This window comes from Mustela erminea, chromosome 11, assembly GCF_009829155.1.
Source record: "Mustela erminea isolate mMusErm1 chromosome 11, mMusErm1.Pri, whole genome shotgun sequence".
Taxonomy (NCBI): domain Eukaryota; kingdom Metazoa; phylum Chordata; class Mammalia; order Carnivora; family Mustelidae; genus Mustela; species Mustela erminea.
Window position 1 is genome coordinate 62,315,127 of NC_045624.1, and position 19,574 is coordinate 62,334,700.

General features: G+C 36.9%; 1 protein-coding gene across 3 annotated transcripts in view; it reads left to right on the forward strand.

Moving 5' to 3' along the window:
• THSD7A (thrombospondin type 1 domain containing 7A) overlaps positions 1-19,574 on the forward strand; it is a 452,669-nt gene that overhangs the window by 165,184 nt on the left and 267,911 nt on the right. The gene's annotated exons all lie outside the window — the stretch shown is intronic.

Sequence of the window (19,574 nt, forward strand, 5' to 3'; positions counted from 1 at the left end):
TGCTGAGCCGAGAGCCCTATGTGGGGCTCGATCCTGGGACTCCAAGATCATGACCCGAACCGAAAGCAGAGGCTTTAACCCACTGAGCCACCCAGGTGCCCCTAGAATGCAGTTTAACAATATGTCAAAACATGTAGGATAGATGCAAGAAATCTTAAACCTGCATAATATGGAAAGAGACGGACTGAGTACAACTAAAGCCAATTATTGGAAGTTAGAATTTGCCTACAGTAAGGTATTATAACATAGTAAGTGAGGAGTCTCCTACAGTTTCCAAGACCTTACCTGACCTGTCTCCAAGCACTTTTTCCTTTTCATATCTATGCTTCTCGTGTCTATTAATACATTCAGTCTGCATTTCCTGTTTTTGTTTATGCTGTTCCCTATTCTGGGATTCTCTATTCCGACACTTCTACCTGTCCAACCGTAAGTTCCTTTCCATTTCCATTTGTAGCCATCCAGCTCAAATTACATTATTTCCATCAGACTCTGAGTTCCCCAATAAAAATATACTGTTTTCCTTCTCTAGGTTCTCATCGCACTTATTTCCCCCTCTCTGACTAGAAATCCCAAAGCTCACTCTACTATTTGTAATTATTACATGTCAGTTCGTGATACATGGCAAGGAGCTGTGATTTAAAGCATATTATTATTTTTTTTAAAGATTTTATTTATTTATTTGACAGACAGAGATCACAAGTAGGCAGAGAGGCAGGCAGAGAGAGGAGGAAGCAGGCTTCCCGCTGAGCAAAGAGCCCGATGCGACGCTCGATCCCTGGACCCTGGGACCATGTCCTGAGCCAAAGGCAGAGGCTTTAACCCACTGAGCCACCCAGATGCCCCTAAAGCATGTTATTAAGGCTGCATTGCTCAACTGTAAGTCTTCTCATTTCCACTCTTCAAAGTAATGCCAAGACAATACTTCATAAAATTTACCACATAGCAGGTTTGACAATTGGGTCACACAGAATTTACCTCACAACGTCTTGTGAATAATCAGTAGTTAATTATTCTTTTCTCTGTCATTTTAAAAAAGAAGATAACAGCGCTCATCCTTTGTTATTCTGTATCAAAAACTTGAATTTTCCAATTATCACTTTTCTATAAGATGAAGAAAATTCTACCTACTTCTCATTTTAGGTATTTTTCACATTGAGAAGTTCATGGGTAAATAAGGAGAGAAATAATTTTAACTGATTCCTGGATGGGCAAAGACATCTATGTGCTTAAAATTATAAGCACTCACAATATTTATTAAGTTAAATTGAATGGAATTCTTCAATTAACCAGATACTGATAGGAATGAGGTCATAGGTATTAGATAATTAGATAGATTGGCACACTTATTTTAAGAATAGATGATCTAGGGGCGCCTGGGTGGCTCAGTGTGTTAAGCCGCTGCCTTCGGCTCAGGTCACGATCTCAGGGTCCTGGGATCCAGTCCCGCATCAGGCTCTGCTCAGCAGGGAGCCTGCTTCCCTTCCTCTCTCTCTGCCTGCCTCTCTGCCTACTTGTGATATCTCTCTGTCAAATAAATAAATAAAATCTTTAAAAAAAAAAAAAAAAGAATAGATGATCTACACTAGAGCCAAGTCAATGCATCAGAAAGATTATCATTAAAAATAACATCTGCTGATACACTTTTGAGATCCTTATTTCACTTTTTTAAAAAATAAATACCCAGAATTGGGATTGCTGAATCATATGGAAATTTTTTTTTAATTTTTTGAGGAAACTTTATACTGTTTGCCATTGCACCTGACCATTTTGCATTCCCACTAACAGTGTGTATTGGTTCCATTTTTTCCACATCCCCACCACATGTATTGTCCTTTTTTTTTTTTTTTTTTTTTGACAGTAACCTTCCTGAAAGGTATGAGGTGATAACTCATTATGGCTTTGATTTGCATTTGCCTGGTGGATAGTGACATTGAACATTTTTTCATGTGCCTGCTGGCCATTTGTATGTCTTCTTTGGAGGAATGATGGTACTATTTATAGTAGCCAAAATTTTGAAAAAACCTAAATGTCTATCAACAGAAGAATGGATAAAGAAAATGTATTATTAGAATGGAAATATCTAAAATAGTCAAACTCCCAGAAGCAGAGAGTTGAATGGTGGTTTCCAGGGGCTGGGGAAGGGGAAAATAGGGTGCTATGAATCAGTGGGCACAAAGTTTCTGTTAAGATGAGTAAGTTCTAGAGATCTGTTTTACAACTTTGTACCTAGAGTCAAGAGTAACGTATTATACACTTAAAATTTGTTAAGAGAGATATCTCACATTTGGTGTTTTTACCACAATAAAACACAATTTTTAAAAATAAAAATTAAATTCTGGTAGGGAACACAAGCTAGGTAATCGAAATGCAAGTTTTCCCTATCCCTCTGGTCTGTCCTATTTAGCCTACAGACCATCTGTGAACTGTGAGCCACTATGACCTTTGTACTCTAGCAAATAATGAGCATTCAGTATAAAATGCTCAGAACATTTTTAGCACTGGAATTGCTTCAAAATCTACAAGCGTAATTTTGATTTAAATAATTCTCATTTCTTTCCACCAGAAGAATACTAAATTGATGCATATAGATGTGTAAAGCATTTGCTGTGCATTCACTGTTATTCCTTCATAGCACTGTATACAAATCATGTCAAAGAATACAGATACATATTATGAACATTTATCTTCAAATGTAACCTAAAAGTTACCAATTCTGGACCATGCCATGGAATTACAGCCTTCTGAGATAAAAGATTTTGGGGGTGATATCTGAAAGCATGGCATCTCAAAAACCTGGGTCAGTGCGGGTTGCTGATTAAGGCATCTGGAAGAGCTCAGAGATGAGACACATACGTCTACTTCCTCCACTCACCCTCTAGATAGGATTTATCGAAGAAATAGGTATTTTGGGGCACAGGATTTTCAGTACGTGCCTTTGTCCTTATGGGGCTGAGTTGGCCAAGCAGTTACCAAAGAATAGCCATAGCAAGTAACACAACTCAGCATAAATCAAGAAAGCCTGAACCTTGGGGTACCTGGGTGACTCAGTTGGTTAAATGTCTGCCTTGTGCTCAGGTCATGATCCTAGGACCCTGGATTTGAGCCCCAAGTCAGGCTCCCTGCTCAGTGGGGAGCCTGCTTTTTCCTCTCCTCCTGTACGTACTCTGTCTCTCTGTCTCCATCTCTCTCTCTCTCAAATAAAAAAATTAAATCCTGAAAAAAAAAAAAAAAGCCTGAAGCTTGACAGAATGTGAGATGAGTTAACAGTATTTAAAGAGCCGTAGAGTGAGACTCAACCATGTCGAAATGGATATCAAGTTATTTGCCCTTTTTGTTTTATCTCATAAGAATAAACGATATGTGGTCAGATATTTCACTTATTATTTGTCTACTCTTTTATATTCTTTACTAGTTCCAAGATTATTCTGTAATATTCTGTATTACCGTATAATTAACAGTGTCACAAAAAAGCAACATGTATAGTGATCAGACCAAAAGTATTATTTGGAATAAGAAAAAAAATTAGCATGGAGTTTAAATACTAGAAAAGCTATCAGGAAGAAGTTAGATTAGAATTCTAAAAGAGGAAGGTTTTATAGGCATATAGGGGGAAAATGTCAAGCTAAATCTGTCCCTTACCAGAATGGGCGACTTTAATGAACAGTAACCTCTTATCACCAAAAGTGTTCCATCCGAGGCTGAAAAAGCATACGGGGAAGAAAGATTGCATTAACGTGGTTTCTGTGTATCCTTACAAATCACAGGTGCGAAGACAATGACAAATTTTCTTTGTGATTTAGTAAATTACTTATGAAGCCTAGGATCACTTTGATAACTTACTAACTGGCATTTGAGAAATACAGTTCCACGGTGAGCTACTCATCTGAACCAGTGTCCTAAGGTAGAATGTGAGAGTACTGAGCTGGGAAGTCAGGATACCCGGTTTCCTCTGGCTTGTTAGTAACTGTATAACCTGCATTTAACGTCTAATGGCCTCAAGATATTGGCTATAAAATGTGGCACTATTTATCACTATGGTGTCCGTCAGTTTTAAATTTTACAATTTCCATGAATGTGCAGTTATCAGCCTCCCTGTTCCTCATCTAACCATCTGCTTTAGCTGATTTGCTATCATACTCTTGGAATCATTTACTTGGTGAGACCATGTGCATCGATGCCCTGAGGTAATTTCAATTGATAGATGTTTTTAAAATGCATCCTTACTGTGATTTTTAATCAAGCAAAAGAAATATTACATCAACACGTGTCTTCAAAGAGACTAATGATGTGTCTTGAAGTAGAGATTGGCTTCATAAACTGCCATTAGTATAATATGATTTTTAAGTTATGGCTATTTAATACTTGTGAAATTTGTCAGCCATGGAAAATTAGTATCCAAGGAGAAATTTATACCCAAAACAGAACAAATGTGCATAGAAACAGAAATCCAAAAATTGATGTTCATTTCTGACTCCATAATTTTGAGTAAGACCTTAGTGTTTCAAACTAAAAGGCAATTTTATTAAAGATGTACTTTCCACAGTTTTTTAAAAAAAATAATTGACAGAATTGCATGTACCCTCAACACTGCTTTATTGATGACATTTCTTTAAAGAGAAAACTGATTGCTGATTTTCCTAAAAGAGGACATGTCTTTTCGGTAGAGTTAGCAATGCTCACCATTGATCAAATCCAGTTACAGCTTTGCATTTTATGACCTAATTTAGGGCTTTCTTAAATATGCTGTATTTCCCAAAGTAAATTACTATATGAAAAATTCCAGTCAAATAATCTATTTCTTTTTGTTGTTGTTAAAGATTTTATTCATTTATTTGACAGAGAGAGACAGAGAGGGAAGACAAACAAGGAGAGGGAGAGAGGGAGAAGCAGGCTTCACAGGGGCCTGATGCGGGGCTCAATGAGGGGCTCAACCCCAGGACCCTGGGGTCATGACCTGAGCCAAAGGCAGACACTTAACGACTGAGCCACCCAGGTGCCCCAAATAATCTATTTCTTAAGAAGGTTGTGAAGTTTGTGGGTTATGTTTTATTATCAAAACTGGGCAGATCCTACTGAGAAATTAAGATATTCTTCGTCACTTTTTGAGAAATTGAAACAATTTACATTTGTATCCTTTTTTTTTAAGATTTTATTTATTTATTTGACACAAAGAGGTAGGGACCACAAGTAGGCAGAGAGGCAGGCAGATAGAGAGGGGGAAGCAGGCTCCCTGCAGAGCAGAGAGCCCAGTGGGGGCTTGACCCTAGTACCCTGGGATCATGACCTGAGCTGAAGACAGAGGCTTTAACCCATTGAGCCACCCAGGTGCCCCTGTATCTTTTTTGTTTTTTTTTAAGATTTTATTTATTTATTTGACAGAGAGAGAGAGAGAGAGAGAGCACGAGCGCCCAAGTAGGCAGAGCAGCAGGCAGAGGGAGAAGAGGTTCTCCACTGAGCTCAGAGCCCTATGCAGGGCTTGATCCCAGGACCCTGGGATCATGACCTGAGCTGAAGGCAGCAGCTTAACCAACTGACCCTGAGCCACCCAGGTGCCCCTACATTCGTATCTTTAACTCATTACCTGCTGGTTGTTTTTCTTAGCATCTTATAATTTTGAGTTTATGTTTAACTTGACAAAACTCAGTTGATGTTTACCCATTATGGAAATAACAGTCTAAGATTTAATATGCATTTCTGAGTCACTAATATTGCTAGTAACTACCTTTAGCCATAAACTCAAGATCCTTGGACTCACAAAAGTTGGAAAGATTAACTTGGCTTCAGATGAAATATTCATTTTCAGATGAAGTATTTTGGTAGCAAAAACCATTTGTATTTAAAATGAATATTTACATATACTTTGCATCTACATTTACATTCATATGCATACCAATTAGTGTGCTGGAAATTTAATGTTTGAGGTATTTGAATTTCTTCTTTTCTAACTCTATATAATTACATCATTTAGTGGGTTAGAAATGATATGGAGATTATAAAAATATACAACCATACATATGGCTCTTGATTTAGGGTAACCATGAAGGAAGGCTTACAGTCTCTTGTGAAGAAGTTGTACTTCTCAGTTTCCTAACTCTGTAACATCAGTCTTTTTAAGTAAGAAGGTTAAAAAAAAAAAAGAGAGAGAATAAAAAGAAGAATTTGTTGTCCTTAAAAATTACCTGTAATGAAGCCACTTGAGTCACTCCAGTACCCAGGAGTGGTTTATTATATGCAAGAGAATACTAAAATGTAATAACTGAAAATGAACTTTATAAATAATAAAAAGTAATAGACACATACATATCTGTTGGTCAGAGTATGGGTAAAAATGTTCTAAAGACTCAGAGAATGAAATGTTTCTAGATGTGTAATGAGAACAGTACAAACTTCAAAAGGTTATTACTTTCACTTCATTTTTATTTTTCCGTTTTGTGTGGATCATATCCACAATCTCACATTATTGGTCCAGTTGTTGAGGTATGCATTTATATGCAGTTAACAATGTAACATCATGAGAAAAAAGCTTGGAATATATTATTTCTAACGGTGACTACCTATTGGATACGTGAAACACAAGACCCAAGATGATGGTGACAGGCCTCTCTGAGCTACTTTTTTCGTTGTTTAATAAAACAAGGAAAAGTCTATTACATATATAATTGACCCTTCTGTTTTTGCCTGAAGAGCTCAAATAAATTGCTTCTAAGCCTAAGGAATTTAAGAATTCCCCCAAGGCTTTGAACTTGGCAGTAACTTTATAGAACCTTAGAACCATGTTGTTGTATCTAGAAAGTTTCTCTACATTTCAGAGGATTGTAGATGTGAATATAAAAAATTGTTGTATAGAATTTATTGTCCTGTGACACATGACATACACATAAAATTGGCCATTTTACCACTTTCAAGAGAACAATTCTGTGACACTAAGTATAGTCACGTTATTGTGCAACCGTCCCATGATCCATCTCCAGAACTTTTTTGTCATCCTAAACTGAAACTCTTTACCTATCAAATAGTAATCCCCTCTTCCCAGCCCCCCTCAGCCCCGGGTAGCATGCTGCCTTTTGTTTCTATTAAACATTCTAGGTACCTCATATAAGTGGGTCATACAATATTTGTCCTTTTGTGTCTGGCATATTTTACTTAGTGTAAGTTCTCCCTTTTTTTTTTTTTTTAAGATTTTACTTATTTGTCAGAGGGACACAAGCAGGGGGAGGGGCAATGGGAAGAGGGAGAAGCAGGCCCCCCGCTGAGATCATGCCTGGAGCTGAAGGCAGACACTTAACTGACTGAGCTACTCAGGCATCCCACTGGCATTAGTTTTCAAGGCTCCTGCATGTTACAGTCTGTATCAGAATTTCCTTTTCTTCTAAGGCTGAGTAATAGTATGGATATGCCACATTTTGTTTATCCATCTACCCATCGATGGATATTTGGGTTGTTTCTACCTTTTGTAGTGCTTTCTTATTTGAATACTTTCTCTCTTCCTTGCCTATCACATCGCCTAGCATGTTGTATGCCCATACTAAGTATCTGTTGAGTGAATAAATGACAAAAACTCAAACATTTTCTGCCTTGAGCAATTTAGTCCTAAAGGTGTATTGTTTGTGGAAAAATAGATGACTGGTTTGGCATTTTTAGAAGGAGAACAGAACGAGACCCTTTACGATTTGCTAGGCATGGGATGCTACCATGTGCCATTTCAGATCTTCTTGGCTCCATCCCCACTCTTGGTCTGTCCTGTGACTTCATCTTGCAGATGTCTAGCCAGCTTCACACAGGTGCAGACTTGGCCCTGGCTGAGCAGCCTGCTTTCCCAGAGCTACATTGAGGTAATAGTGCAGGACGCCCTCAGAAACCCTCTCCACAGTCGTTCATGTGCAACTCAAAATTGTGAAGAACTTAATGATCATGGGGCATTTGTGACTGGTGAGGAAGAGGGGCAAGTGAATAAATCTTTGCCTTTCTCATTGCTAGGTTGGTATATCATAGTTTACTACCAAGAGTTACTAAGACTTGATTTTTTGGTAGATGGAGGTGAATGGTTGATGGTGAAGCATTTTCTGGTAGGGTCTAGCATAGTGTCCTTGGCGGAATTTCAGAAATCAAACATTCGAAAAGATGTGGGAGAGGTGGTTTTATTCCACATTCCTGTCCAGTTGACCTACATGGCCCCTGAAAGAAAAGGAACACAAAACTGGGTGAATCTTGGAAGCTGCAAGCAAGCCACTATACACTTAACCAAGGGTTTGATCCAACTACAGCTGTTATGGAAGATGTGGTATCTAAACTAGGACAAATCAACACCATTTTTGACATTTGGTATGGAGATACTGACCTAGCAAAGGCATTTTTTTCCTCAAATGCCATTAACGAAAGGAACTAAAAGCTGGGGTTTTGTTTGTTTTATTTTTTGTGTTTTTGTATTTTGTTTTTTTTTTTTTTATTTTTACCTGAGAATGCACAGAAGATGCATTCACTCCCTCATTCGGAGCCAAATTAACACTTCTGCCTTTTGTCAAAATTTAGTTGGCGGGCACCTTGATGGTCTTAACATTCCTCAGACTCTCACACTGGTGCCCTGCGTCCATGACACGTGTGTTGGATTGGATGAGCAAAAAGCAGCAAGTATTAGAGATTCCCTAATGAGAAAGACCAGGTGGCACCCTCCGTACACTGACTAGAAATCTTAGATCATCCAGTTCCTTAGACATATCTTCTACTTTACTCATTACTCTAGGTGACAGTTCTCCTGATCTTTCTGCCATGCTGTAACAAGAACTCCTCTCAGTTTCCAATAATTCTCTCCTCACTTCTTTCTAAGCCCTTCCTGGCAGTCACCCGAAGCTGCCTTTTAACTGTCTTTGCAGTGAACCTTTGGCTTTTACTAACATTTCCCTTACTGTCCTTCCAGCTTCGTCCCGCGCTGCTCCAGCATACCCCTCCCGTATTTTAGATTTTTGCTGTGGCAATATACCTCTTCCAGGTTCTAGTCTGTAAGGTAATTGTTGCTATAAAACAAATTGCCTGAAAATGGTGATTATAACGAATAAACATTTATTGTCTCACCATTGCCGTGTGCCAGAAGTTTAGAAGCAGTTTAGCTGGATAGTTCTAAGTCTAGGTCTTTCGTGAGGCTACCGTTAAGACATTGGCCAACCCTGCGGTCTTCTGACGGCTTGGCCTCTGCTGATGGATCTGCTTCTAAGGCATTTATGGCTTCAACTCACATGACTGTTGGCAGGACAGCACAGTTCTTTTATAAAATGCTGCTCAGCTGTCCTCCTGCTATCATAGCTGCCTTCTCCCAGAATTAATCAAAAGAAAGCAAGTCAAAAGCCATAATATCTTTTTCTGACCTAGACTTGTACATCATCCACCAGTATTCCTGCAATATGTTTGTGGTTCCACAAGCCATCCCTATGCAGTATTAGAGGGGACGATAGAAGGCACAAATACCAAAACTGAAAAAAAAAAAAAAATTAAAAACAAAAAAAAAAAAAAAAAAAGAAGAAGAAGGCACGAATACCAAGAAGCAGGGGTCATTGGGGCTATCTTTGGAGGCTAGCTCCTACAGCCTCTTTGCATTCTGAAAGCAGCATATATCATAACTGGGAATACTGCCACAGTCTATTTAATGGTTGGGGATGGCCAGTTTTGAATGGATCTTACAGTAGAGACCTCTGTGCAGCAGGTCCAGGCTGTCGTACAAGCTGCTAAGCTTAGCTTAGCATAATGGCCCAGAAGATCTGATGTTATTAGTCCAATTTCTGATAGAATGACAGTGTGGAATCTCTGGCTAGCCCTAACTGGAAAATTGCAGCATAGATACCTAAGGTTTGGGAGTTAAGACCATGCTTTCTACAGAGAGCTACCTTCTGGAGAAAAAAAAAAAAAAGGTTGCATAACACACACACCCAGGTCCTGGCTTGCTGTTGTGTCCTAGTAGACATTGTGTGTTGGACACCAGTTGACTCCAACTGAAGTTGTCCATCCTGAGCTGGCTGTCATGAAACTCATCACATAAACTGGTTGGGTGTGCATAGTAGAAATCCCATGTACAACAGAAATGAAGTATTTGGGATCAGGCCCATATGGATCCAGAAGACTGAGTAAATTATATAAACATGTTGCCTAGGCTTCCCTTGCAACTATCTCTTCTATATGGACTTCTCTGTGGAATCACTTCTAAAATAAATGACTTGCATACAAGCTTTTGTTTTACATTCTAGTTTTGGAAATAATCTAAGACAAGACAGCAGGCTTTCAAATTTGATTGACTGTATGAAGACTTCGTTTACTATTTATATCAGACTTCTCTGAGATGAATTAAGAAATTTAAGAGATGGGATCCCTTATCTCCAAAAAGCCTTATTGACTTAGCTCCCTTGGACAATGTGGAATATACACATTGTCGAAAGGTAGCTGATTTTAAGACAATTGTAACCAAACATCTATAGTTCGGTATGTTAGAAGGTTTGTGCATTTCACATTTTTGAGGTTATCATTTTATAGCTCGCATTGCCATGCTTTGATATCAGTGATAAGGCAAAGCCTATTTCTTTCTTTTTCTTCTTTTTTTTGGTGGGGGGACAGCAAAACCTATTTCACACAATGAGAGCATATACTCTGAGTAAATTTGATGTTGCTACCTTCAATCCATTCTCTCTAAAGCAAGGTGTGAATGACTACATTAATGAGTTAGCATAGCTTCAAGGGTGTTGAGTTTACATATTTGTAAACTATACAAAATTGTATATTATACAATTTCTATCTGTATATTGTAAATATTTTCTTGCCAATTACATGTGTAACAGAATGTAACACAAATCTCAAGGTTGCTTTTGTTATCTTGGGGACGTGGGGAGTGGAGTTAAATATTGTTTTGTAGGGGCACCTGGGTGGCTCAGTGGGTTAAAACCTCTGCTTTTGCCTCAGGTCATGGTTTCAGGGTCCTGGGATCGAGCCCCACATTGGGCTCTCTGCTCAGCGGGGAGCCTGCTTCCCCCTCTCTCTCTGCCTGCCTCTCTGCCTACTTGTGATCTCTGTCTCTCAAATAAATAAATAAAATCTTTTAAAAAATATTTTTTTGTAGAGTGGCAGTACAACAGAGCAAATTCCTTTAATTTTGATATATAGTAATGCTGTTGGTGCAACATCTTGTTGTGTCGCAGTGGAAGTTCTAACAAATTTTATAAGCTTGAAAGGGAAATACTGACTTTGAAGTTTATAATCTTCAAGAATACTTTTCTCTAAAAAAATTAGTTTGGGCATATCAGTATTGAATATGATATTATTCAAAAATTAGGGACTTTTCATTATGGCGACATGAATTCCCTATCTGGATTGTTCACATTTAGCTAATACAACTTTTCTTTTTTGGAATGTTTACCTGTCCTATAACACAGTAGAAATATTTGGGACATTTAGGGCTTTATATTTTTCTCTAGTCTTAAGAGATTGAGCCTACTATATAGTACAACAAACTATTCATATCTAACACAATGTGAAAATCAAAAGAGATCATTATGTGTAAGTACACTGTATACTGTACAAATAAACTATAGCAATAAAATAAAGTACAGCAATAAAATGAAATATAACATTAAAATCTGGGGGCGCAATATTGAAGCAGTTCGCATTTCCATGTTTCAATGGTAGTGAGTACCTCAAAGTAATAGTTTTGTGTATTCTTGCTAAAATTACCTGACTATGGAGAAAATAAAATGTTCAGTAGTTTGCCTTTAAACATACTAAAAAAAATTCTTAATGGGCTTGTGTGTGTGTATATATATATTTATATGTATAAAAATATATATTTATATATATATAAAGAGAATAAAATTTTTATCAAATCTTATGGATAATGTTTATATCTCTGTACTTGAAGATACTTCTCAGCCTAACCCACTGAGCCACCCAGGCGCCCGAAGATACTTCCCAGCCTAAAAGCAATGGAAGAAACATAAGATTGTGTTAGTGAAAAGCTTGCATACTAAAAATACAGAAAACATTGTAAATAAACAAATATGAAAGAGAACAGTACTACATTTTTAAAGGGCATAGAAGATGTTAATGTCATCAACAAAATGTATCAAGATCAAAAGAAAAGTCCACAATACCACTGCAAAATAAACTAATTGAATGAGTTACAGAAGAGGAAAAAATTATGCTTACGGTCATATGTAATAAGAATTCAATTAAAACAACAACAGATTTGTATTTGTTAAAGTACAAAAAAAAATAGTAACAGTGCTGATAAGGGTGTTGTGATAGGATTTAGATTTCTGCAGGTTTCTCTGAAAAATCAATTGGGCAACATGTATTTAAAAACCTTAAAATTCTCAGTACCTTTGACCCAGTTATCCAATTTAATGGAGTCTAGCCTAAAGAAACCATCACTGATGAATGCAGACTTAAAAATATTAAGTCACATAAAAATGAGAGTCTTTTTGTGGGAGGAAAAAGCATTTCACAACTTTATCACGAATACTCATCATAATATTGATAACTTATTCTGTGTTTCACGTAGAGTTACAAGATGATGAAAGTTAATGACGTGGTTTATACTGTATTTTACAAATGAAGGAAACCAGGATCCAAAGAGGCAAGTAATTTTCTTGAGAGAGATCAAACATGATAGGGGCTGAATATAGATTACTATATTTGGCAACTGTAAAATCAGCTGTCCTATCACTGATTCCTCATTCATTGTCTCATCAGATTTAGAGAGCTTGTTCTAATTTTGTACATTTAATTTTATATTCTTATATAATTTCTTATTAAAATTTAATTACTTATTGAAGATGAAAGCTCAGCTTGACTTCACACTGATCTCTTCTTATCCACCAAACTGATTTGTCATTTGAGAGTTATATTTTAAATTAAAATTAAATGAAATTAAATTAAAACTCAAGTCAAAGAAGCTATGAGCTCTCTTTTTGTTTTCCTTTAAAAAGGAAATTTTCACCTCTTTTAGGTCAGCAAATTCTTAAAAAAATTAAACTGTTTCTGTGTTCATAATCTATACAAAGGGGTCTCCTAGGCAGAATGCATATTTATAATTAAATCAAATAGTATGATATTGAATGGTACAGTATGCCAAGAATTTGGATTACCAATCTATGAAACTATTTGAAGACACTTAAGTCCATGTGTTTACTGTTATCCACAATGAAAAGTCTTTGAAATGACCAAATGAGTACAAAATAAGAAGAATTGTGTTTCTGTGCTGAAAAAGGGGAAGGATATCAATTGTCCAAAAGCTGTGAGATATTTCTGGAAACCACAGGACTCGGATGATTAGATTTAAAGGACACTATCTTTAGAGTTTAAAGAGTCAAAGGATGGAACCTCTGAGGAAATAAGTATGTAAGATTCCCCCAGTTGAAGTCCAAATGTGGAAAAACTGTAGACTGTAGACTTCCCTGTATCAGGAACAAGAAAAACTCATTAATTGCTGGTGAGAAGGTAAATGGATACATTTGGTAGGCACTTCTGCAATAATAGATGTATCAAAAACTTGCACATTTGCAAAACTGACTGAATTGCCTGACTGGTACCTGATTACAACAATAGATGTTCACCATAACATTCTTACAGCATTTGAAACAATTGGAAAAAAGGTCTAAATTTCCACAAATAGAATATGTTAGATAAATCACAGTACACTGATAAAACATACTGTGCAACCATAGTGTAAATGTGTAAATATGAGAAACAAGCAAGATTAATTAGTAGGTTCAGTCTGTGTGTGTGTGTGGGGTGTGTGTGTGTGTGTGTGTGTGTGTGTGTATCTGAGACCTCCCTCACATCTATTGAAATGGAATTATTTATATAACATATACTGAAGTAAAAGCACAGAATATAAAATAACTTATATAAGAGCCCAGTTTATTTAAATAGGTCTTTAATTGCCTAGTAAGATAGTAGCAAATACGTGACTAGTTACCTCTACTTCATGGAATTTATGAGAGATTATCTTTACTACTAGCAGTAATTTCTAAGTTTTTCTATACCGATCTGCTTGAGTAAGAACAAATAGAATTTTTAAAAATTCTGTGAATTGTGAACATCCATGACCTTGAATCCAGTATGTTACTAAGCTGGGCGTGCATTTCTTGATCTTGGTAAACTAGGGCATGCTGTTCCATCACCAAATCCGGAAGGGAAAATACACTATCTCATTTGAAGGATGCAAACATATTTAGGCAAACAAGAAACTGCCTCATTTGAGAGTTTTATAGCAACAAGGGCAGAAAGTAGTTTGCATAATTTTCTCATGCTCCTTTTATAATGTTTATCTTTTATAAGGCTCTTTGGAACAGTTGCTCAGCCACCTGTCAATAATGTGTCCTTTTATAGACTCAACATTTATTGCTCTCATGCCCTTGATATATAGTAGTTTTAGAAGTAGTATTGAATATGGTGGGCCAAACACTGATTTTAACTTTAAAAGGCCTTTTTTTGCAGACTAAAATAGAAGGGTTTGAATGACATGAAGAAAATAAACATGTCATAAAATCCTGCTTATGGGACACCTGGGTGGCTCATCGGGTTAGGCATCAGATTCTTGATTTTGGCTCATGCCATGATCTGACGGTCCTGAGGTTGAGCCCCATTTCCACTCCACCCTCAATGAGGAGTCGGCTTCTCTCCTCCACCCCTCCCCCTGCTGGTGGAGGACACTCTCTTTCTCTCTCTCTCTCTCTCAAATAAATCTTTTTTAAAAAAGATTTTGGTTTTTTTGACAGACAGTGGGAGAGAAAGAGAGAGCACAAGATGGGGGAGGGTCTGAGGGAGAAGCAAATTGTCCGCTGAGCGGAGTGCCTAATGCGGGATTCCATCCTGGGACTCCGGGATCATGATCTGAGCCAAAGATAGACGCTTAACCTAGTGAACTACACATGCACCCTTAAAAGAAGTGAATGTTTTTTAAAATGTGAAGTAAAATAAAATCCTAGGGCACCTGGGTGGCTCAGTTGGTTAAGCATCTGCCTTTGGATCAGGTCATGATCCCGGGGTTCCAAGATGGAGTCATGCCTTGTGCTCCCTACTCAGCGGGGAGCCTGCTTCTCCCTCTGCCTGTGCCTCCCCCTGCTTGTGCTCTCTCTCTTGCACTCGTTCTCTCTGTCAAATAAATAAATAAAATCTTTAAAAATAAAACCTACTTAGCAGGAATAAAAATAAATTCATTGTTTTATCAACATTTTTGGAAAGTTAGTTAACAATTTTATTTAAAGCACTATCCTATGAAAAACTAAGCCAAGTAGCATTCATTTAAATTTGTTTTTACAGAACATAATTCTGCATCAGTTTCAAGTGAAAATATTTGTATTGTGAGTCTATCAATTACATAAATATTTTGGGCATGCAAACAGTTGCTTTAACTTTTTTTTAGTGGAATACGATATCTAGTATTTCTCAATTTACATAAAATCTCTCAAGCTAAGTGTTCTACATATATTTATTGACCTACATCCTAGCAGTGTTTTGCATGATACTGAACACAAATCCTACAAATCTGTATGCAGGAATGCATTTCCATTCATAAAGAGATATTATCTAAGACCTTAAGTAGAAAGCTACCCATCCTTTGTTTTGTGCAATTATGTTCCAAGTTCCCTTTATATAATCATGAGCAAGAACAATAAACGAAGTAAGAGAAATTCTTTTCTTGTTAAAAAGCAAACATCCTTACACACACACACACACACACACACACACACCACCTTTCCAACACCACCCCTTCCCACTCCTAGTAATTTGAGATGCGGATCTAAAATTTAACACTCATGCCAAGGCATAAGAGTTAAATATCACATTCTCATATTGTGCTTGGGAGAGGACTTCATGGTTTGCTTGATACAGTTTGCACATTGTGCTTTCGAATTAAACGTTGAAACGTTTGTTTTCTTTGAAACATGGTAGCTAATTGGGCTAACAATTCTTAGCTATCAAGAGCAGTTTTAGATGTATCCCCTTTGTGTTCAGTGGGTGATTATTTTAAGAATGCTCAGAGGACGGAAGTAGACAGCCCTTCATCAGGTGTACAATGGTAAAGATCTGCTTTATTTTTTTCAAGAGGTCTGTTAATTGGACACACATGCAATACCCAAGGTGCAGTGAAAAGATAAGACAGCAGTTAAAGTCTGCAAAGTGAGGGTTTTTTTAGGTTCAATTGTGATTATATTGCCACCTCTACTTTCACTGGTGCCTTCATGCATTTTATTTTGCCTTACCTAGTGAGTATTTTTGTCGATCTCCATGGAATTTTCTTGGGATGTCTTATCTTCTGGTTCTCATTGTAAATATACTTGAAATAAAATAAACACTACTGTGTTATCTACGAATAACTGGTTAATAGGGAATCTATGATAATATTTTTGGAATGGAATGGAATTGTATTTGTACTTAGAATGTATGTTTTTACCAGTTATCTAAACTTTAGAAATGTATGCTCTTTGTCATTGTATATGAAATAGTATAGGAGTTTCCTTGAACTCAGTTTCTTTTTCTACTGGCATTGATATCAATTATCTAATGTTTTGAATATTAAGATCTAGAAATTAAATTTTCTCTTTTCTGAGCAGAATAGTTGCTGAGGGGCGCCTGGGTGGCTCGGTGGGTTAAGCCTCGGCCTTCGGCTCAGGTCATGATCTCAGGGTCCTGGGATCGAGCCCTGCATTGGGCTCTCTGCTCGGCAGAGAGCCTGCTTTCCCCTTTCTCTCTGCCTGCTTCTCTGCCTGCTTGTGATCTGTCTGTCAAATAAATAAGTAAAATCTTTAAAAAAAGAATAGTTGGTGAAATTCATTCAAAAGCCAGCCATGAAGATTAAGACAGGATCAAACAGGTAGCAGAAGACAGGCAAAGTTCTGTACATCAGGGGCCAGAAAGTCAGTCTAATATGATAGGCAAACAGTTATTCAATCAGTTAGTTGAAATTGTGAAAAATATAATGTGAGAAACAAAAGGATATTCTGAAAATGTATAAAATGGGACATTTCCCTAATTTGGTGTTGGCAAACCATGGGTTTTCAAGGAACTATCATAACTTTTATTTTTTAATAAACTTAGATATAAGCCTGGAGTTTGGGCTAAAGTTTGGTTTATAAGAGCTTAATATCTTTATCACTACTTTTCTAGGGTAATTTCCAAACTTAATAGTTATGTAGTGTTAAGTTCCTCAAAGTTGTGGGGGATTGTTTTGGTATGTGTCTTTTCCGTACTCAGCAATAACAGGCAGACTTGAAATAATTTGACACTTTGTTTCTAAGATTTCTGTAATAAAATATTAGTTTTCATCAATTAGTTAAAATATACCCATTTACAGTAGTACCTAAATCTGTATAAAAAGTCCAATAAAATATTTTAAGTGCCAAATTTATAACTGTTGTAATTTTTTGTTGTTTTTAGTTTAAGGATAAAACCCTAGCTTCATGTATCATTGATATTAGCCATTCTGACAGGTATGAGATGATATCTCATTGTAGTTTTGATTTGCCTTTCCCTGATGCTGAATGATGTTGAGCATCTTTTCATGTGTCTGTTGGCCAACTGGATGTCTTCTTTGGAGAAAATTGTGTTCATTTCTTTGGCCCATTTTTTGACTGGATTATTCATTTTTGGGGTGTTGAGTTTTTTAAGTTCTTTATATATTTTGGATACTAGCCCTTTATAAGGTATGTCATTTGCATAACTCTTCTCCCATTTTGTAGGTTACCTTTTACTTTTGGTAATTATTTCCTTTGCTGTGCAGAAGCTTTTTATCTTGATGAACTCCCAGTAGTTTATCTTTGTTTTCCTTTCCTTTGCCTCAGGAGACCTCTCTAGTAATAAGTTGCTATGACCATTGTCAAAGAAGTTACTCTCTGTGTTCTCCTCTAGGGCTTTTATGGTTTCAAGTCTCACATTTAGGTCTTAATCCTTTTTGAGTTTATTTTTGTGTGTGGTGTAAGAAAATGGTACAGTTTCATTCTTTTGTCTGGTTTTCCCAACACTGTTTGTCAAAGACTGGTTCTCCACCCTCCCCTGCCCCCCATTGGATATTCTTCCCTACTTTGTCGAAGATTAACTGACCATATAATTGTGGGTTCATTTCTAAGCTTTCTGTTCTGTTCCAGTGATCTATGTGTCTGTACCATGTTGTTTTTTTATCACTACAGCTGTGGAATATAACTTGAAGTCTGGAATTGTGATGCCTCCAACTTTGCTTTGCTTTTTCAAACTTTTTCAACTTTGCTTTGCTTTGTTATTTAGGGTCTTTTGTGGTTCCATACAAATTTTAGGATTATTTGCTCTAGTTCTGTGAAGAATGCTGGCAGTATTTTGATAGGGATTATATTAAATATGCAGATTGTTTTCGGTAGTAAAGACATTTTAACAATATTTGTTCTTCAAGGCCATGTGTATGGAATGCCTTTTCATTTCTTTGTGTCATCTTCAATTTCTTTCATCAATGTTTTACACTTTTCAGAATACAGGTCTTTCACCTATTTGGTTAGGTTGATGCCTAGGTATCTTGTGTTTTTTGGTACAATTGAAAATGGATTGATTCCTTAATTTCTTTTTCTGCTGCTTCTATACATTATTGATGTATAGAAATTTCTATATGTTGATTCATATCCTGCAACTTTACTGAGTTCATGTATCAGTTCTAGTGGTTTTTTGGTGGAGTCTTTTGGGTTTTCTCTATGGGGTATTCTGTCATTTGCAGATAGGGAATGTTTGATGTCTTCCTTGCTGGTTTGGATGACTTTCATTTCTTTTTGTTGTTTGACTGCTGTGGCTACGACTTCCAGAGCTATGTTAAGTAGCAGTGGTGAGAGTGGACATCACTGTCTTGTTCCTGACTGTAGAGAAAAGGCTCTCAGTTTTTCCCCATTGAGGGTGACACTAGCTATGTTATTTCCTATATGGCCTTTATTTTGTTGAGGTATTTCCCTCTAACCTTACTTCAAAAAAGTGGAGTAAGGGGAGCTCTCTTGCACTGTTGGTGGGAATGCCACTCTGGAAAACAGTGTAGAGGTTCCTCAAGAAGTTAAAAATAGAACTACACTGCAAAGCAGCAATGGAACTACTAGATATTTGCCCAACGAATACAAAAATACCAATTTGAAGGGATACATGAACCCCAGTGGTTATAGCAGCATTATCTACAGTAGCCAGTTTACGCCAAGAGCCCAAATGGCCATTGTCTGATGAATGGGTGAAGATGTGGTGTATATCTACAATGTAATATTATTTAGCCATAAAAAAGAATGAAATCTTGCATTGGCAGCAACATGGATGGAGCTAGAGAATATTATGCTAAGTGAAATAAGTCAGAAAAGGACAAATACTGTATTATTTCATAAGAAACAAAACAAATGAGCATAGGGAAAAGGAGAGAGAGAGAGAGAGGCAAACCAAGAAACAGATTCTTAACTCTAGAGAACAAACTGATGCTTACCACAGAGGGGGTGGATGGGGGGGATGGGTTAAATAGGTGATAAGGATTAAGGAGTGTACTTGTTGTGATGATCACCAAGTATTATATGTAAGTATTGAATCACTAAACTGCACTCCTGAAACTA